This window comes from Lithobates pipiens, unplaced genomic scaffold (genome assembly GCF_037356315.1).
Source record: "Lithobates pipiens isolate NorthernLeopardFrog02 unplaced genomic scaffold, aLitPip1_a1.2 Scaffold_23, whole genome shotgun sequence".
Taxonomy (NCBI): domain Eukaryota; kingdom Metazoa; phylum Chordata; class Amphibia; order Anura; family Ranidae; genus Lithobates; species Lithobates pipiens.
The window spans coordinates 89,873,169-89,897,546 of NW_027507785.1; the positions used below are offsets into that span (position 1 = coordinate 89,873,169).

At 42.5% G+C, this 24,378-nt stretch overlaps 1 long non-coding RNA gene across 1 annotated transcript in view; it reads right to left on the reverse strand.

Moving 5' to 3' along the window:
* LOC143926968 (uncharacterized) overlaps positions 1–24,378 on the reverse strand; it is a 101,175-nt gene continuing 76,797 nt past the window's right edge. Inside the window, exon 3 of the long non-coding RNA XR_013262170.1 lies at positions 1–486. This is a non-coding gene — a long non-coding RNA (uncharacterized LOC143926968). The remainder of the gene's footprint in view (positions 487–24,378) is intronic.

A 24,378-nucleotide genomic window follows, 5' to 3' on the forward strand; every position in this document is an offset into this window, starting at 1 on the left:
TGTCTAATATTAAATTAAAATTTTATTTTGAATATTTGTAGCTGTATGTCAAATCAAATTTTTTTTTTTATATAAATGTTATATAAATAGACAAGGTTTAAAGGTCACAAAGACCCAAGATCACCTTATCAAACTGTATAAATGTGTAGTTCAGGGGCAAGAGAGACTAAACCTACCTTGATACAGGTAGGGGTTAAATACCAAAGACCAATATAATAGTGGAAATAAGGGAAATGGGTCTATGGATCTGGGTAAACTTTCTATGTGTGGGAACTAATGGAAAGGTCTGTTCTGAGAGTAATTGTATGTATTTGTCTGTCAGCGTAAATTCTAGGCAATAGAACCAAGTATTTCCAAATTTGGAGTTTAGGCCTTTGATCCAACTGGTCAAGTCTTCCATCAGTGTAATGTCCTCAACACGATGTAACCATTGTACTATTATCGGAGGAGCGTGAGACTTCCAAAGCGCTGGGACACAGGAGAGCACTGCAATAAATAAGTGTTTAATCACAGATTTAAATTTTTTTTTTTTTACAGGGGTATCGTGTTGTGGTGGAGAAGGAAATATGCAGGGTCTTTAGGTAGAGAGTGATCTGAAAACTTTTTTAACAAATGCATGTACTTGAGTCCAAAAGGGCTGTACTACAAAGCAAGACGAAAAGATATGGAGTATGCTTCCTGTTTCTGCTCCACATTTCCAGCAAACTTTAGGAAAAAAGGAGTAGATGGATTGTAAAAGAGAAGGGGTGTCATACCATCGTGTCACTGTCCTATACCCAGATTCCTGGTATTTATTACTAATTGATGATCAGTATGAAAGTATAAGGATTTTGCACAGGAGATCGCCTAGAGGGAGGAGCCGCCTAAGGCAAAAGGAGGAGTTTCCTTGGCGGTCCCTGGGGGGAAGGAGGAAGTGGGACAGGAAGTCCCCCTCCTAACGAAGCTGCTACTCCCCCCCAAAAAATGACATGCCAAATGTGGTATGTAAGGGGACGAGGAGTGCTTAAAGCGGAAGTTCCATTTTTGGGTGGAAGTCCGCTTTAAGCATTAAGTGGTGTAAAATTTAGCATAAAGAATCTGGAAGGATCCTTTGGTAACAATATATCAAGGTATTTTATATGTGAGGATGCCCACTTGATGTCAAAATCTGTTTGAGTCTTTGTCTTTTCAGCATTTGTAGATAATAAGAAAGAAGTACTCTTCTTTAACAGGGCTGCAAGGACCACATTTTTTGAGTGTATTGGTCCATCTCTGGCCTCCCTTGTGGGCAGGAATTTCACTCGATCTAGATGGACTATTTTCTGAACATGAGGTATCAAGGGGGTTAGTCAAGAGTTTTGCAAACAACTTTAGATCAATATTAAGCAGCAATATTGGCAAGTAATTTACACAGTAAAGTGGATCTTTCTCTTCTTTTGGTATGATGGAAATGCGGGCTGTCGGGGCTTTCAGGTGCAATGTTAAGGCTTGTCGAAGTGTATTGAATGCTTTGACAAAGTGACGTGCCAACTGATGTTTAACTGCTTGTAAAATATTAACATGTGTCCATCAGGATCGGTGCCTTGCCAGAATTGATTTGTTTTATGGCCTGCATCACTCTAAAATTGTAACTTGTTCATCTAACAGTTTTTAGGTTTAGGGGTCTAATAATGGCATCCCAAAATGTTGGAGATAGGTATATGTTCCTCATGGAAGCACTGCTGGATATCTCACCAATGTGGGGCTAGATTATTAGTAAGGATTATTAATTAGCTATCTCTTTTGGTAATAAAGTCCTAGAACCTGTGTTGGTTGTAATAGATAGGATAAATGTCTTAGCTCTTTATCGCAGTGCATTAGCCAAAGACTTGTTACATTGGTTTCCATATTCATAGAAATTTCATCAAGATAGCTTTGCCATTTACTAAAAGTAAATTTGAGTTGCTTATCGTGTAATGAATGTCTAAAGTTTGCTTAGATTTATGAATGTTCCAGAGTTTGTTAATTCAATGTGATTTGTTCCATAATTGTGCTTGATGGCAATATAAGGAGTTAAGGAGTATAAGGAGGATTGATATCACTCCTTGCCTTAGCTGGTTGACTAGACTACAACTGTAGTTGAGCGGTGATCCACCCATCCATCTCTAGAGGCATTTCTTCCTAAAAGCACTGTCAGACCTTTTGCCTCAGAGGTCTATGATTCCAGTAAAAGGCTTTGATATCACTCTTTGTGGTTGTTCACCGTGGTGAGGATTGGAGGCACTGAATCAACTGCTGCTAGGTGCACCAATAGAGCACGTGTGTTCTACATAGTACTACACTTGGTTGCTTTTTCATTACTTATGAACTTTCATACATTTTTTTTAATCATTTATTTATTGTTTTATTAATTGTACTTTACTTCATATGAAATTTGTATTATATATCTATTTACTTACAGTATCTTACAAAAGTGAGTACACCCCTCACATTTTTGTAAATATTTTATTATATCTTTTCATGTGACAATACTGAAGAAATTACACTTTGCTACAGTAGTGAGTGTACAGCTTGTATAACAGTGTCAATTTGCTGTCCCCTCAAAATAACTCAACACACAGCCATTAATGTCGAAACCTCTGGCAAAAAAAGTGAGTACACCCCTAAGCGAAAATGTCCGAATTGGGCCCAAATTGTCAATATTTTGTGTGGCCATTATTATTTTCTAGCACTGCCTTAACCCTCTTGGGCATGGAGTTCACCAGAGCTTAACAGGTTGCCCCTGTAGTCCTCTGCCACTCGTCTATGACGACATCACAGAGCTGGTGTATGTTAGAGACCTCGCACTCCTCCACTTTCCATTTGAGGATGCCCCACAGATGCTCAATAGGGTTTAGGTCTGGAGACATGCTTGGCCAGTCCATTATCCTCTGCTTCTTTAGCAAGGCAGTGGTCATCTTGGAGGTGTATTTGGGGTTGCTATCATGTTGGAATCCTGCATCATCTTGGAGGTGTGTTTGGGCTCGCTATCATGTTGGAATACTGCCCTGCAGCCCAGTCTCTGATGGGAGGAGATCATGCTCTGCTTCAGTATGTCACAGTATATGTTGCCATTTATGGTTCCCTCAGTGAACTGTAGCTCCCTAGTGCTGGCAGCACTCATGCAGCCCCAGACCATGACACTCCCTCCACCATGCTTGACTGTAGGCAAGACACACTTGTCTTTGTACTCCTTATCTGGTTCCCGCCACACTCGCTTGACACCATCTGAACCAAATAAGTTTATCTTGGTCTCATCAGACCACAGGACATGGTTCCAGAAATCCATGTCCTTAGTCTGCTTGTTTTCAGCAAACTGTTTGTGAACTTTCTTGTTCATCATCTTTAGAAGAGGCTTCCTTCTGGGTTGACAGCCATGCAGACCAATTTGGTGCAGTGTGCGGTGTATGGTCTGAGCACTGATAGGCTAACCCCTCACCCCTTCAACCTCTGCAGCAATGCTGGTGTTTTGTCAGATTAGGCGACCCATCAGAATTTGTAATGGAAGTGACGATCCATTGCTGCCATCTTGCTACACCGGGCACTCGCCCACAGTAAGGATAAGGTGGGAAGGGGGCAAGCGGACATCTTGTTACACCCACTGGAGTCTTGAATTTTACACTTATTTTTAACAGTAATTATATTTTATATAGTGAAATAGAGACACCGTCTGACTGTTTAGATGTTGAATTTTAAAAGCAGCGGCAAGCCTGCTGATCTCATAGGTTTGCTTTTCTGACAGAAATTCGCTGCTTTTAAAATTCAATATCTAAACATTCAGAAGGAGTTCTAAGTACTGTATTTCAGTAAATAACCTCAGTTTAAAAATAAGTGTAAAATGCAAAACTCCGGTGGGAGTAACAAGATGTGTGCTTGCCTCTTCTCTCTGTCTCCTTACTGTGGACAAGTGCGGGGTCTAGCAAGATGGCGGCAATGAAACATCACTTCTGTTACACATGACGGGTTGCTTAATCTGACGAAACAACGGCAGCACTCATACATCTATTTCCCAAAGACAACCTCTGGATGTGACGCTGAGCACATGCACTCAACGTCTTTGGTCGACCATGGCGAGGCTTGTTCTAAGTGGAACCTGTCCTGTTAAACCACTGTATGGTCTTGGCCAGTGTGCTGCAGCTCAGTTTCAGTGTCTTGGCAATCTTCTTATAGCCTAAGCCATCTTTATGTAGAGCAACAATTCTTTTTTTCAGATCCTCAGAGAGTTCTTTGCCATGAGGTACCATGTTGAACTTCCAGTGACCACTATGAGAAAGTAAAAGCGATAACCCCAAAATCTAACACACATGCTTCCCATTCACACCTGAGACCTTGTAAAATTAAGGAGTCACATGACATCGGGGATGGAAAATGGCTAACTGGGTCCATGTGTACTCACTTTAGTTGCTAGCGGTTTAGATATTAATGGCTGTGTATTGAGTTATTTTGAGGGGACAGCAAGTTTACACTGCTATACAAGCTGCACACTCACTACTTTAAATTGTAGAAAAGTGTAATTTCTTCCATGTTGTCCCATGAAAAGATATAATAAAATATTTACAAAAAATGTGAGGGGTACATTCACTTTTGTGAGATACTGTATGTACTTTATTGAGTTTATGGTTGACTCACACTATGTATTTGGCAATGCATATACTTTGGTGAAATGTTTTGTATTATTGTGTGTAGATACTGTGAGTGCTGCTGTTATTTATTAAGCAAAAATCATTTAATGTCACTTTAGTGCAGGATATCCCTATTTTGTTATATTATTTCCCAGATAGCAAGCAATTGTGCTGCAAGTTTGAAAATGACTTGCTAAGCTATTGCTAGACTTTCCAGGCTTCACAATTGTGTTGCACAATTGCAGCAAGTCCGCATTGCATGAATCCAGTTCAACTTTCTTTGCAAACATTCTGCAAGTCTGCTGCAAGTTCTGATTCAGTTATGTTGTGCAATAGTCACCCCACCACAGGGGTCACTGTGGCTGAATTTTCATACTGTAAACTTGCAGAGCTCTTGCTGTAGACTCACCACTGCAACTTCGCTCTTGCTAGAGAACAGCCATGCAAATATATACTACAAATTGGAAAAGTGTCAACTAGAACTTGTGTTTCAAGTGCTCTGCAAGTGTGTAACTTTCCAGTAAAAATGTGCAGCAAGTTATCAAGACTTACAATTCAACACTGCCACAAATTTGTGGCAAGTTATCCTTCCTATCTGGGTTAGTATCACATTAAGCTCTTCATACTCTGCTTAGCATGGATGGAGAAATCAACGCATATGTGGCTAATTTTCTTTACTTGGGTTGCCAACTGTCTGTTTTTTATGGCCTATATCTCTGGCAAGGAGACAGTGTTAATTATAACACTATTGTTAATTATTGTGTTAAAGTGATTGTAAAGGCTTGTTTTTTTTTTGTTTGTTTTTTTAAACAACAAATATGTTATACTTACCTCCTCTGTGCAGTTGGTTTTGCACAGAGCAGCCGAGATCTTCCTCTTCTCGGGTCCCTCTTCGCTGCTCCTAGCCCCTCCCTCCTTTGAGTGCCCCTCAGCCAGCAGCTTGCCACAGGGGGCCCCCAAGCCAAGTCAGAACTCCGTGTATCCATTCAGACACGGAGCCCGATCTGGCCCCACCCCCTATTGCACCTGATTGGCTGACTGACTTTAATTGACAGCCGCGGGAGAAAATGGCACCACTGCTTTGTCTCAGCCAATCAGGATGAGTGTCCTGGATGGCTGAGGGGACCGTGGACTTCGCTGGAGAGAGAAGGGGCTCAGGTAGGTAATTAGAGGGGTGCTGGGGGGGGGGCTGCTACACACAGAAGTTTTTTTTTATCTTAATGCAAAGAATGCATTAAGATAAAAAAACCTTCTTCCTTTACAACTCCTTTAATTATAATTACCTGCATGTTGTCTTTTCGGATACAGAACTCTCTTAAAACAAAAAAACAGAGCACAATGCTTCTAGTCCACCTTCTACTTCCAATCCCTGGTATTTTTATGACTGTAGATATGCATAGCACTAAAAGTCTAACAGTATCACTGCATGTTTTTTTTCCATTATACAACATATGCTTTATGGACACCTTACCGTGATAGTTATATGAGCTTGTTAGACATCTCATTGCAAAACCATGGACATTAATATAGGTTTGCACTTTCTTTGTGGCTATAACAGAATCTTCTGGAAAGGCTTGCCAGACGATTTTAGAGTTTGTGGGAATTTGTGTCTATTCAGCCAACACAGTATTTATAGGGTTGGGTACTGATGGATGAGAAGACTTGTGTGTGTAATTCTGTGGTGCAGTCATAGGCAGTCTCTTACCAAATGCAATCCCTGTGGTGCCTATGTAGTGCAGTTGTCTATGCATAAAGATGAACTCTTACTTAAATATATCTACTCAAAGTTAAACCATGCTTGTGCACTTGCAATGCCTGTCATTTGTGTCATTAATGGTCTTGCTCCTCAGTGATATGCTCCCCTCTGCCTTGACATATTTGTTTTCAGAAACCTCAGTGACAACACTCTGGAACATTGTCCAATTAGTTCTGTAAACAGCCAGAGGGCAACGTGCCAGAGGCCCTTGTCAGCAGAGGTCCACCTGACTCAGAGCTGGGGAGCTGAGATAAAAACTCTTGTTGTGTTCTTCCTACGTTGTGTATTCCCTGTTTTTCTCAAATCCTGTTTCCTCGTTAATGGGTTTTCGCGTTGACAGGACTGGTTATGTCACTGCTCTTGCTGTAATGATTAGTTTGGTGACTTGTGTTGATGCCTCACTCAGAAGACATCATCAGATTAGTACTTTTGTCATTTGCTTAATTTGTCAGGGGAATGTTACAATGCTTACACATACATGCTGCTCTGCATCTAGACTGATCAGTAATTGTCTCTGTTAAAGGTTCAGTGCACCCAAAAGTCATGAGTTTTGGTTATAGCTGGAGGGTGAACACATTTTTGCATTATTTCGGCCTCTAATCCTTAACACATAAGAGCTTTGGACGTTTGTAGGTGGGGTGCAGGGTGGTACAGTGGCAGTAACACTCATAAGTCCTAGTGTGATGAAAGAACATATATTGAAATAATGCAGAGACAGTTCACAAATAACCCGGTGGGAAGGCAGTCCATCCAGGAACACTCACAGTTCCAATAGAGTGTAGAGAGCAAGATTTAGCTGAACTGACAGCATTGAGAGGGGCAAAATCTGGCCTGGCCATCTTGTGCCCGAGCAAAAAGATGATAAGAGAAGTTGCGAGCCGTACGCTTTCCCTCCTTGTCCAGAACCTTTCCCTGCCGCTAGTTCTCTTCCTACCAGGCAGGGTACCTGTCCCTACTCTACCAACTCACAAATGCAGCAAACCAAGGAGCCAGGGCCTTAAAATGGTCTGGCCTGACCCAAAATGGCTGCTGGAGTCACATGGGGCAGCATCCAATTTTAAAGCTTTCCAAGAGACCTAGAAAACAATAGAGGAACCATGTTCCTCTTGACCTCCTCTCTAACTGCCATGTCATGGCAAAAAAGCACCACCTGCAGTGCAGAAAGTAGCTTGCACATGCCTACATGTTCCCGTACATCATTGAGCTGTTCAAACGTCTCCCACACCATTTTCTATCAAATACAATTTTTTTTTAACAAAGACAATAGGGCCCCTTCTAATGTTTGTGGCAGGCATGAGGACTTGAGCACAAAGTTCGAACAAGCAGAGTCCATGAAAGCTAAACAGATTATATAGATACAAAGGGGGGGATTTACTAAAATTGGTGCACACAGAATCTGGTGCAGCTGTGCATAGTCATTGTCTAACTTCAGCTTGTTCAATTAGGCTTTGACAATAAAACCTAGAAGCTGATTATATTATGCAGAACTGCACCAGATACTGGGTGCACCAGTTTTAGTAAATCCCACACACAGGTACATTGTAGATAAGTTTGTAAAGAGACAAAGATCCATCCACTCCAGCCTATATGTGTGTGTGTTTAAATTTAACTTCCTATTACCCAAACAATACCAGTATTGTGTAGTCTGATACCTTTAAAGGATAACTACCCTTAACAACATGTTGATACTTATAATAGACAGCCATCACAAAAAGATTTATTTTGACCCTTCTGATTTAATGACTCAATAAAGTTGAGCACATGACTATTGCAAGGGCTACTAGTTACACACAATTTTTTTTTTTAACTTTTTGGAAAAACGTTGTGCAGGGGGAGCAATCCCTATTGAGCTTTCTTCTTTCCTATTAAGAAGAAGTAAAGAGGTATTTTACTACCTTACATATACTGCTTAAGTCCATTTGCCAAAATGGCAGACACCTGCAGCAATATCTAGTGCAGCCCAAGATAGGCAGATGTCTTTCTGCCCATTGTTCTTGATGTAAAAAGTGCCCATTTATGTACGTTCCTACATACATATCCACGCTAATTAAAAACTATTTCTAACATCAGACCATCATACACAAGCACACATAATAGGACAGGAAGTATCTATAGGCGGTACCTGGTCACGTTCGTATACGCAAAATTCCGGTCCTCTTTGGTTGTCGGTCACATTCGGTGGAACGCACGCCGTACACAAAGAGGAACCACGAGCACACCACGAAACGATCTGATAAGCGAGCAGCCCCAGTGCCAGATCAGGCACTGAGTAATGTAAGCAGCCATTTGGCTTTATGTTTTTTAAATTTTCGTTTTAAATAAACAGTATTATGCTATGGATATTGTTTGCTCTTTCTTCATGCCCCGTCTGAGCCTATGAGGAGGAAGGTGTTTTCCATAAAGTTCGTATCACATTCCATGTGAGCAGGCATTTGCCTGCACAAGCTCAGCTGACTATCTTATTAATTAAAGTAGTCACTACAATCTGGTAAGGAGACTATTGTATCTTCACGATTGGGTGTCTTCGTGCTTAAATTTGCAGTGAAGGGATTTTTCACAAATTTCAGAAGATTTCATTGTATTCTGGCAAATGGATTTAGATGAAGTCTATAACAATTGTATTTGTGGAGTTTAATCACTGCATGGACTTTGGCTATATGGTTTTCTCCAGTATCAAATTAGGACTATTTAATTAATTATTTTTGCAATTTTTTTGGTATTTGTTTATTATTGTATGTTTAGTGGGTTGGTACACCACTCTAATCACGTATGGGTGTTATTGTAGTATTTTTTCACTCATTTCATGTAATGTCTAAGCCCTTGTACACACGGTCGGACATTCCGATGGAAAATGTCCGATCGGACCGTGTTGTCGGATAATCCGACTGTGTGTGGGCTCCATCGGACTGTTTCCGTCAGAATATCCGACGGACAAAGTCTTAGAGCTGGGCTATAAAACTTTCTGCCAACATGATCCGATCGGACTTTGTCTTTGGACTTTGGACTTTGTGTGTAGAGAATTCCGATCGGACAAAGTGCCACGCGTGCTCAGATCAGATTCAAATCCTAAACCAAAGCTATTGGCTACCAGCCTGAACGTAGTCCCGTCATAACGAAATAACGTCATCACGTTACGTACGATCGGATTTTCCGACAACTTTGTCCTACCGTGTGTATGCAACACAAGTTCCGACAGATTTTGTTGTCGGAATGTCCGACCGTGTGTACAAGGGCTTAGATATGAGGTTTTTCCTCTTTTTTTAAAAGCGCCCCTATTGTCACCAAATCTCAGCAAATTAAGTTTCTTACTATAGATCCTTTTTAGGGAGCAGCTATAAAATTATCACAATATTAGTTTGATAATTAGAGTACTCACAATTAGTATCACAAGGTATTTTAGTAAGTGGCGCAGAGTTTATTTATAGCTGCTATCAGCTGCATGCACACAGGAAGTATCTATAGCTTATCATCTATCTTAGTAAAGCAATAACGTTTAAAGCATATCTAAACCCAGAAACAAAAAAATTATATATTGCAGTTTACCTGTCCTTAGTTGTGGTGGCTGTATTAGTTTTCTTTTTTTTCCAAGCTTGTTTTACTGGAAATCTTGTCAGTTATATACTTCCTGTCCTAGTGTGACAGCACTCATTCACCGTGTTGTACCTACAGAGGAGCTGCATTCTTATTCTAAGTGTCTGCCCAGTTTGGGCTACAAACAATTCCTCCTCACCCCATATTCATTACTTAGAGGGGTAGATTATTACTGATAATTAATGCTGATAACATTGTTACATAATTCAGTTCTGTACAGAGGAAGTTACATGCATGCCAAAGTTCTAGCATAATTAACAGGTGTTTTTCTATACTTGCAGAAAATGTACTTAGCCTTTACCATTGGAAGACCAATGTAGCCACCTCATCTATGAACTGGTGGGCTGCAATATAATATATATAATATGTTTCCATTCTTAGGCTTACATATAACTTAAGTGTTGCCCTGGTCCTCAGCGGAATAACAGCTGCATGAACCAGGCTGCCAGGCTGTCATCATATGCTGCCTTTTCTGCCACCCCACATTTTCTCTCTCTCTCTCTCTCGGACCACTGTAGAGCCAGAGGAGTATCTGTGGAGAGAGGCAGAACACTAGCCATTTTTAGGGCTGTGTGCAGTCCAAGGAAGCCCTGCCCACCACCCAGGGAACACAGAGGAAGTGGATGTAGACAGATTTGCATCCTAAGAATCACAAGAGCCTGCTGGAAGGAAGAGAGACTTGTGGGGGATGTAGTCCCCAGACAGTCTAAACCACATTGGCATTGGAACTCCATATCTCAGAATCACCTGGGGGGAGTGAAAGGAAGGTCTGTTTTTGGGCTCAGGGGAGACATACTTAAGATGTTGGGAGAAACAGAGGGTGGAACTGGCAGCTGTCAGGATGTTTTTTTTACCACAGAGTAGAGGATGCAGAGAAGCTGAGTAGCGGAGATCTCCACTACTGAGCCTGGTGTCACCACGTGAACACTGTGGAGGGTACCACTCCAGCTGACTTTACTGAGTCGTGGACAGAGAGCAGGAGACCTGTTGTCACCCCAAGAGTCGGTGAGAGGCCACTGGCCAAACCCCACTACACACTATCTAAAGGAACAGAATTGCCCATTTAGGATGCAATGCAAGCACCTATACTTGGGTGGAGGGACTAGAATTTAGTGCTCCAGCACTGGATTTGGACCCCAACATGCTAGCCAGAAGGGAAAGGTTTTGATACAGACTGACAGACTGTTATTGTCACATTGCACTAGTCAGGAAAAAAAATGATAAGTCAGCAGCTACAAATTCTGTAGCTGCTGATGTTTAATAAAAGGATACTCACCTGTCAAGGGGTCCATCACCATCCTCACCCGAACCCTTTTGTTACCGGTCTTCAGGTCCCTGGCATCATTATATACTGTGGGCAGCTGGCTGTGATTTTTTTTGAGGCTTCACATCTGGTTGCCCATTGCACATGCACGAGCTGCGATACGCCTTGTGAATGTTTCCGCAACCCTCTGGTATCTGTGACGTATCCCAGAAGGTCGTGGGGGGTTGAACTTCTGGTGGATCCGTTGAGCCAATTGGACCGGAGGTTCGAGCAGGTACCTGTCAAAACCAGGTAACCGTCACTCCCCCCCCAAAAAAAGTGCCAAAATTAAAGGGGCAGGGTGGGCATAAAGCAGAACTTCCCCTTTGGGTGAAGTTCCACTTTAAAGTTATTCTGGCTTAAAGAGGAACTTCACCAGGTATTGATGAAAGTAAAATTCAGCAGCCCCATGTACTGTAGCTGTCGATGTTTAAAGCATAGATACTTATCAGTCCATGCAGTTGGTCCTCTGTGTAGCCAATGCTTCTTAGGCTGGGTTCACTATTGCAAATTGGATGTGGGTTTCCCCGCATCCAATTTGCATGTCAGGAGATTGTGACCTGCTCTCTATGGAGCCAGTCCACACATCTCAGGAGCGGCTCCGGAGCAAATTGCGTGGTGAGTCTTACGGTCTATTTCAGGTCTGAATTCAGCCAAAAATTCGGACTGAAATCGGACGTGAAACAGTGAACAGGGATGTACTGGACCCCTCTTGTGCACCGCTCTGTGTGCCAGTGTGAACCCAGCCTTAAAGCTCCTGTTCCTCTGGGCCACCATCTTGGTTTCAGGAGCTGGCTCTCACTTCGTAATGACTCACAGTTGCCTCCTTATTGCTCATGTGTCTGATATAGCATACCTAGAGACTGATCCTGCAGCCTCCTGGGATTCAAATGTTAGCAACAGTTTCATTAGAGTGGATGTGTATGTAAGAATGGTTGTAGATGGAAAGTCGTCTTATCAAGAACAATGGTGGTATGACATCTGCTTCAATCACACAGCAACCTGCCCCAAGTATCTGTCAAGCTGGGCAATAGATTAAACAGTGTAAGTTTGGCGAGCTATTTCTTTCCCTTTTCCTAATGGGAAAGGGAAAAGGTGAAAGCTTGAGTAAAGATTGGCTCCATTCCTCTGAGTTTTTCAAAAAAAGTTGAAAAAATGTGTGTGATTACAAGCACAAGATGCTCAAGTTCTTACCACGTTCCTATAAATTTTTTCACAAAATGTAAAAAGTCTACAAGTAGATATACTATACTTTATACTTTTATAAAAGTATAAAAACGATCATCTTGTAAATACATGTTTTTATATATGTCCCATTTTCTAAACTTATTGATTACAATGTGGGATTCTTTATAGAGACCCCTAGAAAGTACATTTGCCCACAAATACAATAGCGAATATACAGATAAAAAGTATTGGTTTATTGTGTCTAAACTCAAAAACAAAAATACAATATATTGAAACATATTTGTCCTTGGATATGGTAGCTAGAGGAATTTAATTTATGCAGGCTTTTTTTCCATTAGGCTCCGTTCACATCTAGGCATTGCTATTTTACTGGCATTTTTCGGGCGTTTTTTTCAGGTGTTTTTTTGGGCGATTTTTCTGACGTTTTTTCAGACTTTTTGCAGGTTACCAATGTAAAATAATTAAAAACTGTAATCTGCCAAAAAAAGCTCATGCACTTCTTTGAGTGAAGGGTGTTTTGCTTTAAGCGACAGAAAGCTAATATTTGAACAGGGGCCATTGAAATTAATGGGATTTGTCTTGTTGGGTGTTTTTAGAGCTGAGGTTTAGAGCAGAAAAATGCCCAAAAACACCTAGATGTGAATGGAGCCTTACTTCCACCTTGTTACTCCATTAAAAACACACTTCCTGCTCTAAGGTGACAACACTCAAACATTGAGATATATCTCTCTCAATATTGAGCAATGTTGTCACCCTACAAAATGACTACAGAACACCTCCCTCTCACCTTAACTGTATAACATGTATGGGTGTTGCTGGTATTTCACAGAATATAGCTGAGAAAGCTGATAAATTGTTTAAGATTTAATTTCAGCACACAAGAAGTTAGGACACCTGATTTCTGTCAGGAGCAAATAGTATATTTAAATACTTTCAGAAAATTTTCTTAGCCTTAAAAAAGAAAACAAATGCAGCCATTGCTAAAAGCATTTATAAGCTGAAAAATACTAAATTGATTGTAAACCCTCAAATGTTATACTTACTTGCTCTGTGCAATGGCTTTGGACAGAGAAGCCCAGATCCTCCTCTTCTTGAGTCTCTCACCAGTGCTCCTGGCTTCTCCCCCCTGCCAAGTGCCCCTATAGCAATCTATGGGGGCACTCATGCAGGCTGGCTCCTGAGCCGACTCTGTGTCTCCACAGAGCGTGTTTCGACCTCGTCCCCACTGGCTGCTATTGACAGCAGTGGGAGCCAATGAGGAGGGAGAGAGCAGAAAGAGCCTCTGCTTTCGGGCACATCACTGAGATCGAAATCAAGCTCAAGTATGTATAAGGGGGGGGGGGCCTGGGGGGGCAGAGAATGCATTAAGGTAAAAATCCTTCAGCCTTTAGAACGACTTTACATTTTGGTTCTTGGGTTCAGAAATACTTTACAAAATGTAAATTGTAATCTCAACTCATAAATAACTAAACAGATAAACAGATTTTTTTCAAATGTTTCAGGTTAACAGTTTTTCAACAAACTTCATTCTCAAAAACACATTTTTTAAGTTAAGTTATTTAAAGTAAAATGATTTAGCTATAATATACTGAATGACATAGCCATTAACTTACGCTAACGGGTGGGAACAAGATAATCTCTACCAGTATAATACAAATGCATCCACACTGTGTTTGGATTAGTCATAGAACAGATTGCATTCACCCAACTGCTGTACAATGATGGAGAAAGAATTAAAATCTTCTACAACTGTGGGAAGGATCCACTGTTTAGATTCAACCATTTGCAGGTAATTCCCCATCTATTGTTCACCTTAATTCTGGGAAAAACCTATTTAATGGTGGCTGAGCTGCCTAATCCAGTCAGGGCAATCAGTTTGGGTAATTCTCTATTAACTAGCAGCAGTTGAAATCTGTCCACAGTAGCGGCAGAATGACAAAGAGCCCAACTCAAGAGGGATGAAAAACAATGGCCACCGCTGCTGGTTGCATGTCAATTAAGGAGAGGGTGCCATCAACATATCAATAATCCTTGACTTAACTGTATTGCTTCTTTACAATACTTTTGCATGTTTTTCCATGAGAATACTCTATGTTTGTTTTATTCCATTTTGTTATATTGGTTTAAAGCTGACCATGCATTGAAACATGATGCCCTGTAACCCAACTTGGGTTAACATTTAGGTGACATGCTTTCTACCATATTTGAATACATGGTATGATCTGTATGGACATATCCAAATGATCTATTCTAGAGAATCTGAAGATCTGCAGAATGTCAGGATCACTTTGGAAATAACAGAATAAATCCAATAAGCATTCAACTTTGTTCTGTAAATGCTTTCCCAACATGTTGACCCTGGTTGGTCCACATTAAGTAAGAGAAAAAAATTTACTGCGCTCCTAATCTAAAAGATTAAAAAACAAAAACCCAGTTACAGCTGCAGCTACCAGGATGTGATACACATCCAAAATACAATACATATAAAGACCAAAATTAGCTGCGCTCAGGGCCGCTAATAGGCCAGTACAACTGGCCCCATTGTACCGGGCCCCGCCAGCAGGGGGGCCCGGGCAACCTGAACAGATAAGCCATCAAAAAAAAATCCTCCAGTAATGACCGATCAGAGTCCTAAATACAAACAACTAACCCCTTCCCCCCCGGTTTACTTTTTACGTTTTTTTTTTTTTTCCTTTACTGATATCTATGTGGAGAAAAGGTGGCGGCAGGGGAGGGACTAGCGATTTACTACCACTACTGCAGAAGCATCTATACATTATGGCATTAATGGCATGGGTGGCACTGTCTGCAGGTAGCACATGCTTTATGGCATTGGCGTTATGGGTGGCACTGTCTGCAGCACAGTATGGCATTGGCAGCATGGGTGGCACTGTCTGCAGGTAGCACATGTTTTATGGGCCATAACGCATGTGCTGCCTGCAGAGACAGTGCCAGCCATGACGCTGATCTCGTAATGTGCTTCAGACAGTGCCACCTGTGCCGCCAATGCCGTAATGTGCTGCAGACGGTGCCACCCATGCTGCCAATGCCATAATGTGTTGCAGACAGTGCCACCCATGCTGCCAATGGCATTATGGAGGGGCCAGGGGTGGGGGCTAAAGGAGGGACCAGGGGCGGGGCCAGGGGTGGAGCTGAAGGGGGCCCCATCAGGTAGGCTGTATGGGGCCCCATGATTTCTATCAGCGGCCCTGGCTGAGCTACCTACCCCCACTAAGGCTATTACTGTGCAAGGAAATTAAAATTAATCAGATAATTCCAATAGATTAAGGGAAATCAGCTAGAACAATTCATATACAATCAAAACTAAGTGATAAATGCTCAAAAATTAAATATGATTAAATTAATATAGTGATTAATAACAGTTGATTATATTCAAAAAGTGAATAAATAATTATAAATGAATAAATAAATTCATTAATTATTGACTATAAGTAAACTAATTTAAATTAATTATAATCAATAAATAAATAATTATAAATAAATACAGTGAATATTAATTATAATTAAATAAGATAAAAACCCAGTGACAAATTAATAAAAATGTTATCCATAAAAAAGGTGAACCAGTGAACCACAACCAATGAGAAAAAGTCTAAACAAAAAGTCTTTATAATGGAAGAGATATCTCTTTAACCACTTCAATACAGGGCATTTATACAGCTTCCTTATCAGACCAATTTTTAGCTTTCTCACACTTTGAATGCCAGTTACTCAGTCATGCAACACTGTACCCAAACACAATTTTTATACAATATAATACAAATTATTATAATTATTATTATTATATTATTATAATCATTATAATGCAAATAGAGCTTTCTTTTGGTGGTATTTAATCACAACAGGGTTTTTTATTTTTTGCGCCATAAGTGAAAAAAGAGGAAAATTTAAAAAAAAAAAACACTTTTTTTTAGTTTCTATGATAAAATTTTGCAAATAAATAATTTTTGTTAATACATTTGGGCCACAATTTATACGGCTACATCTCTTTGGTAAAAATAAACCAAATTAGTGGATATTATTTAGTCTCTTTGAAAGTTATAGAGTCTACAAGCTGCGGTGCAAATCATTGAAAATTGATCACATCTGATCACACCTGATGCACTGACGGCCTATCTCATTTCTTGAGGCTCTGAAATGTCAGGAAAGTACAAATACCCCCCAAATGACCCCTTTTTGAGTAGACAGTCCAAGGTATTTAGTAAGAGGCATGGTGAGTTTTTTGAAGTTGTAATTTTTTCCCACAATTCTTGAAGAATGTTTTTTTGTTTTTGTTTTTTTACAAAATTGTCAAAATAACAAGTTATTTCTCATACACAGCATATGCATACTTCCAATTACACCCCAGAATACATTCTGCAACTCTTCCCGAGTATGGCGATACCACATGTCTGGGACTTTTACACAGGCTGGCCACACAGAGAAGTCCAAAATGCAGGGAGCACCGTAAGGGGTTCTAGGAGCATAAATGACACCTCTAATTTCCTAACGACCTATTACATTTGTGAAGGCCCTGGAGCACCAGGACAGTAGAATGGAGAAAAAAGGAAGGACAACTCCCCCAAATGGGGTTTTTTGGCAGCAAACACAAAGAGATAGGATGGTTAACCTCTATAGATATACTAATTTATTAAGATAAGGAAAAAAAACCTTTTTTCAAAACATAGTAGTTAAAACATGAGCTTCCAGTGGGAATAGCATAATAAAAAGGAAAAAGACAAATAAATATAACTACGCAGATTCTGAGAATTCCCAGCACTGTACATGTTTCATGTGTAATTGTACAGCGTTGATAGGACATAATTGACTGTTACATTGTATCCGCGTAGTTAAATTTATTTGTCTTTTTCCTTTTTATTATGCTATTCCCACTGGAAGCTCATGTTTTAACTACTATGTTTTGAAAAAGTTTTTTTCTTCTTATCTTAATAAATTATTATATCTATAGAGGTTATCCATCCTAACTTTGTGTTTGCTGCCAAAAAAAACCATTTGGGGGAGTTGTCCTTCCTTTTTTCTCTGTATACTGTATACCGGGGTGAGCAGCGCTCTTTGAACCCTAGTGGGTGTGTGTCCTGTCCTTTGCCAGGACAGTAGAATTACCCACAAAATGAAAGCAAACACCCCAACGTATATTCTATGAGGCATAATGAGTCTTTTGAACAGTTAATTTTTTTCCACAAGTCTTCGGAAAACGTGGAAAGAAAATGAAAACATTTTTTTTTTACACAAAGTGGTCAGTTTATAAGATATTTCTAACTCAAAGCATGTACATAGCAAAAATTACACCCCAAAATACATTCTGCTACTCATCCTGAGTATGGCGATACCACATGTGTGAGACTTTTACACAGCGTGTCCACATACAGAGGCCCAACATGCAGGGAGCGGCGCAATACCGAGGCCGTCATATGACATCCACCCAGGATGGGAGATACCATCTGTGGCCGTCATATGACTATGGCCGGGTATTGAAGTGATTAAGAGGGTGCCAGTCAGCCGTGCGATCCACCGTCACTAAGCCAGAAACCTGTGAGTCAACAGTGGGAATGCACGCTTACCAGAAAGTGGCATGTAAACGCTCATTGAATTTGTCACCCGAACTGCACCAATCCTGACTCCTATTGCGGAAACACTTTCGAATGGACCATGGAGATTTCCACATAAGCAGGCAATTGTTTAGATGATAACGCGGAAAACACAAAGAAAGCCTCCCATAGCGTAAACCAGGCAGGATATTTTTATTTAAATAAACAAAATATACTCACAAACATAGCAGTAAAAAAGCATGAAATGCCGGCCGGCATGCGAACGCCCGTTCAGAAGGTCAACGTAATTGCGTCAGCACATCTGGACCACCCGACGCGCGTTTTGTCATGCGGTGACGTTGTCTGGGGTATGGTCCACATTAAGTGGTGGCAGTTAACGTCTCACCAACAAACCTTTTATCTAAGGCCTTCCTTACTTGCCTATATGAGGTCCTTTTTAAGATTCTCTGCAAAAAATATATATATATAATGTTTGGGGGTTCAAAGTAATTTTCTAGCAAAAAATACAGATTTTATTGGGAGCACTAAAGTGTCAGGTGTTACTGTGTGGCAATGGCAAATGGTTTACATAGCTCATGGCATCAGGTAGAGGGCCCCTTAACAAAATTTTGCTTAGGGCCCCAGGGAGGTCAGGATCGGCACTGCCTCCACTAAATACTAAAAACTGGCTTGGCTCGAGTAAACTTTAAAATAAATGCAAAAACAAACTGAATAACATTTAGTTTGCTATAGCACTGTGCACCATTGACAATTGCAATGATTTAATATAAAATATTGTAGCACTGACCCCCGAAGGAGCTGCTGTTTTTTTTGGGATTACCGTTACCTTCTAATTTACTTCTCTGTCTAGGGTTCCCGTGGTAGATGGCCCAAAGAAATGTGGAAAACTGACACCGAATCTTCTTTTGGGTTGCTTATTTGAAACAGAAACAGTCTCTCGATAAGGGTAGAGGGTTAGGAACGCGTTCAGGTACTTAGACTGCAAAAATTACAAGGGAGTCCTTATAGAAAATCCAGAGAATAAAGACCATTTCACAACTGGATTGTACAACCTCCCAGATAGACCTCCTCTCACTAGGCCTAGCAGCTGGTAAGGTGTTTGACAAAGTCTCTGCCACAGACTTGAGCGTATGATGTTTGATAAAGTTTCCACCACAGACGTAAGCGTAGGATGTTTGATAAAGTCTCTGCCACAGACTTAAGCGTACACTTGAGCGTTACTGAGGGACATAGACAAACTTAAAGAGCTATCATACGGTACCAGTATCTCTCAGGCGATTCAGCGATACCATACGAGAGTTGATCCAGGTAGCATCCTTCAACCTAGCCTCCAGGCTCCTTCAGAGAAGCCAGCCTTGCTCACGGCTTTCTCCTGAAGAGTCCTCCCCTGTGGTTTTCCAGTTGCTGGTCCTCTCCCTTTAGATGAGACGGCACCGGACTAACTTTGAATCAATGGGCCTCGAATTCCATTCAGGCCTGTCCCTGCAGTTGCGTCACCTCGGGCTAGCCAGCCCTGAGACTTGAAATGCATGGTTCCGTACCCCAGGCCAGGAGGGCCATGGGACTGGTCAGGAGGACCAGAACCAAACAGACAGACAATAATCTCCGGAACCCCGAAGCACGTGATGTCGGTACCTTAAATACCACCCCCCAGAATGCACAACAGGAGAACACTCCCACTGGGCTGGTTCCAAGGGAATACTGTGGCATTCAATACACCTAGCTAGACTGCTCTTCTAACCTTGCTGGCGGTGACAGCGACACCTGCGACCAAGGAGAAACCCAGTGTCACCCAGCTGGACTGGTATTGAAACCAGAAATTTAGCAAATTAGCCCCAAAACCCAACTGTGGTTTTAGGAAATTTAACTTGAAAAAAAAAAACATAGCGCCTGCTCATCAGGAGCCAGCACTACATATTGTTTTCACCTGTTTTCAGAAAAATAAAACAAACTGTGTCGCTTGGCTTAAGAGCTTAGATACCCAGAAACGTGTTGCTGTTTTTCGCCACACCGCTGACAGTCTAGTATAGCTGTCAAACTCTGCCTCTCACTCTTAGCTTCTGACCTCCAGCACGGAGTGCAGCTTGTTTTGCTTTGCCAGCTGTCTGTATATAGCAGCTTTGAGCTGTGCTGCAGCAGCTGTTTATGGATCGCTTCTCAGCCTTTTGGTTAAGATCTTAGGATCTGAATCAAGAGGTTTCTGAAGATACCAGTCCCACTCGGCCTGGGGGTGTTTCCTTAATTGGTGCACCCCCTGCTGCTATTGGGTGGGAAGCTATCTAAAGTTAATGGGTTGCGATCACCTTGCCAAGCCTTCCCTTTGGGGTTGGTGGAAGCCTGCTTTTTTTCTTAGGAGGGGTGGCAGCATTGGCCCCTGATGTGCCTAATACCGTAAGGGTGGTCATTCCCGAGCCCCGGAGGGCAGAGTGTGGACTTTTTTCCGTTCAGAAGAAAATTATCATGGAGCTTTTGGCGATGCCTCATGAGAGTATTTTTTGTGTCCAGTCGTTTCCAACAAGTGTTTTTTTTTACATTACTTTTTTCCGGCAGTCCGAACTACAGACCTGCTCATTGCGGAAAGGCGAGAAGGAGGATGACCCTGCCCTGGACGGTATCATATTTTTAGCTACAGGGTCCAGAAAGCATTTCCCCCTCACTGTACAAATGTATAATCCCTGTGTGGCGGAGGATGAAATCTGGAACTTTCTTCTGTGCTACTTTTCTGCTGTGTCTCCTGGGGTCAAACAAACAAATGTATTGGGCACATTTAATGGCCACCATCGGTACTATGTCCAATTTAGGACTGGCGGGGTTGGTGGTGTTATACACCCTCCACAGGCCTTCTCTATTGGATAAAACTGTGGGGTGCTATGGTAACCAGGACAGCCTCAGTTTTGTTGCAATTGTTTTGCTTTCAGCCACATAAGAGAGCATTGCGAGCCAGGGCAGGTATGCCAAAATTGCTTCCGTCCTGGGCACAAAATAGCTGAGTGTCCGGATGGGAGAAAGTGCCACTATTGTAATAGTAGGGAGCACCTTGCCAAACAGTGTCCACAGCTGTACCAATGTTTGGACACTGTGGCAGAATTTGTCTGCCGCAAACCGGAAAAGTGGGCTAAGGAGCTAACCTATGCTGAGGCTGTAAAAGGCATGAGGTGGGAGCAGTGGGAACTAGTGATCCAGTCAATGGGGAGGTCCTGTCAGCAGCTCCAGTTGCAGTGGTGGCTGATGATCCAGTGAACGGGGAGGTTCCGACAGCTGCTCCAGCAACAATGATGATGACCCAGAAAGTGGGGAGATCACGGTGGAAACTCGAAAACCCGATGACGCTATGGTGGAGGCAGGATCCCCAGCAGTTGGGGTATCTGAGTCAGAGCCTGTACCAGCAGAGGGCAGGAGTCCAGTAGAAATGGACTTATCCAGAGATACTCTTAAAAGAAAAAAGGAAGATCCGGGGGAGTTAGGGTCCTCACAGGTAATTGAGGAGTTCCCTAGTCCAGCCACACTGGAGTTGGACTCAGATTACTCGGTCAGGTCGGTGGAGTCCTTGGCAAGTTCTGGGCAGGTGGAGATTATGCGGTCAGTGATGGGGTATCATGGCCAAGAACCTATAGCAGGGGTGGTAGGCGATGATAAGGCAGGAATCAAGAAAACTAAGGCTTCTAGAGCTAGAGGAAAGATGGCCAAACATGATACCTGATATTGACCTTTTTTCTTTTTCCTTTCTAGTATAAAATGCGACTGAAGGTATCCTCTCTTAATCTTTTCGCGACATAGAAGGGCTGCTGTTCTGAAATATTTATCCCTGGTACCGAGCGATATTGTGTGCATCCAAGAATGCAACTTGCAAGAGGAACCTCCAAAGTATATATGGTTACATGGACTCGCAATTTGGTCTACAGGGAATAAAAGAAATGAAGGGGTGGGAATATTATTTAAGGGGTGGAGATTCAAAATTTTGAATAGTATTCATATTGAAAGAGGAAGGGCATTATTAGTGAAAGTAGAAGTTGATGGTTTTGTGTTTAGGGTGGTGAATGTTTATACTTTTACAAGAAAGAGTGTATTGAGCTTTTTGAGAGATTAAAAACATTTTTAGGTGGAAGAGAGCTTCTTTTGGTCCTAGGGGACTTTAACTGTATTTTGGGGGAGGGTGATAGGAGGGGTGGAAGGGGTGGTGGGCATGTTTGGTGGGAGTGGGATTGGTGGGATTGGTGAGAGTGGGGTTGGTGGGAGTGGGATTGGTGGGAGGGGGATTGCGGGAGTGGTGGGGGGGTGATGGTGTGGGTGGTCGGGGTGGTGGCAGGGGTGGATCCAGAGTCTAATCTCGGGAGGGGCACTGCTATAAAATATGTTTTTTTGGGGGCAATTTATATGGGAAATGGCTGGTATTGGCGCTTCAATCATTACGGCACCATGGTTGTTATGGTGTCAGGATGATTGAAGCGCATTATTTCTATTAATACATTGTAATATAAAATTAAATGGTTCAACTCACCATAATACAGAATCAGTGGGAGCCCTGAGGGTGTCATTTGCCATGTCGCCTGCCACCAAATGCGGATTGTCACTTGCCACGTCACTTGTCACCAAATGCGGATTGTTACTTGCCACGTCACCTGCCACACATTGCTGATTGTCACTTGCCACGTAGCCTGCCACACATTGCGGATTGTCACTTGCCATGTTGCCTGCCACACATTGCGGATTGCCACTTGCAATGTAGCCTGCCACACATTGCGGATTGTCACTTGCCACGTCACCTGCCACACATTGCGGATTGTCACTTGGCACGTCGCCTGCCACCAGATGCGGATTGCCACGTAGCCTGCCACACATTGCGGATTGCCACTTGCCACGTCACCTGACACACATTGCGGATTGTCACTTGCCACGTAGTCTGCCACACATTGCGGATTGTCACTTGCCACGTAGTCTGCCACACATTACGGATTGCCACTTGCCACGTAGCCTGCCACACATTGCGTATTGTCACCTGTTGTGTCACTTTTCTGATAAGGTGGTCTTTTGTTAAGTCCAGAGTGAAGATAAGCAGCAGAGAGATGATGTAATCTCTCTGCTGCACACAGCTTTCTGCACAGTGAGGGCGGAACTGGAGGGATGCAGGGCAGTGAGAGATGATGTCATCTCCCTGCTCCCCTGCCTGCTGGCTTCCTGATTGGCCAGCAGCCCTCCTAAGCCGCCCAGCTGCCCCCCCTCACCCGTCCACTCAGCACGGGTACCCGCGGAACCGGCCGTGCTGGCACCCGCGGAACCGGCCACACTGGTACCCGCGAAACCAGCGCATGGATACACGTGGAACCGGCTGCGATAGCACCCGCGGAACCGGCCGTGCTGTCATCAGCTGCCGGTATTCTCGGAGGGGGCAATTGACCCATTGCCCCCCCTGGATCCGCCCCTGGGTGGTGGGTAGGGATGAGCCGAACACCCCCCTGTTCGGTTCGCACCAGAACCTGCGAACAGACCTAAACTTCGTGTGAACTTTAGAACCCTATTAAAGTCTATGGGACTCGAACGTTCACAATCTAAAGTGCTAATTTTAAAGGGTAATATGCAGGTTACTGTCCTAAAAAGTGTTTGGGGACCCGGGTCCTGCCCCAGGGGACATGGATCAATGCAAAAAAAAAGTTTTAAAAATGGCTGTTTTTTCAGGAGCAGTGATTTTAATAATGATTAAAGTGAAACAATAAAAGTGTAATATTCCTTTAAATTTCGTAGCTGGGGGGTATCTATAGTATGCCTGTGAAGGGGCGCATGTTTCTGGTGCTTAGAACTGTCTGTGCAGGGAAAAAAAGTCTTTTAAAATCACTTGCGGCTATTGTCGGGTCCCGTAATACAGAGAACACTCAATGAGTGTTCTCTGCATTAGCCGACAATTCATTGATTCATTGATAAAAAAAAAAAAAAAAGCATGGGGGTTCCCCTAAATTCAATTACCAGGCCCTTCAGGTCTGACATGGATATTAAGGGGAACCCCGCATCAAATTTAAAAAAAAATTGACGTGGGGGTCCCCCTAAAAATCCATATCAGACCCTTTATCCGAGCACGCAACCTGGCAGGCCGCAGGAAAAGAGGGGAGGACGAGAGAGCGGCCCCCCTCCCTCCTGAACCGTACCAGGCCACATACCCTCAACATTGGGAGGATGCTTTGGGGGTCTGTGACCCCTCAAAGCACCTTGTCCCCATGTTGATGAGGACAAGGGCCTCATCCTCACAACCCTGGCCGTTGGTTGTGAGGGTCTGCGGGTGGGGGGCTTATCAGAATCTGGAAGCCCCCTTTAACAAGGGGACCCCCAGATCCCGGCCCCCCCCTGTTTGAAATGGTAAGG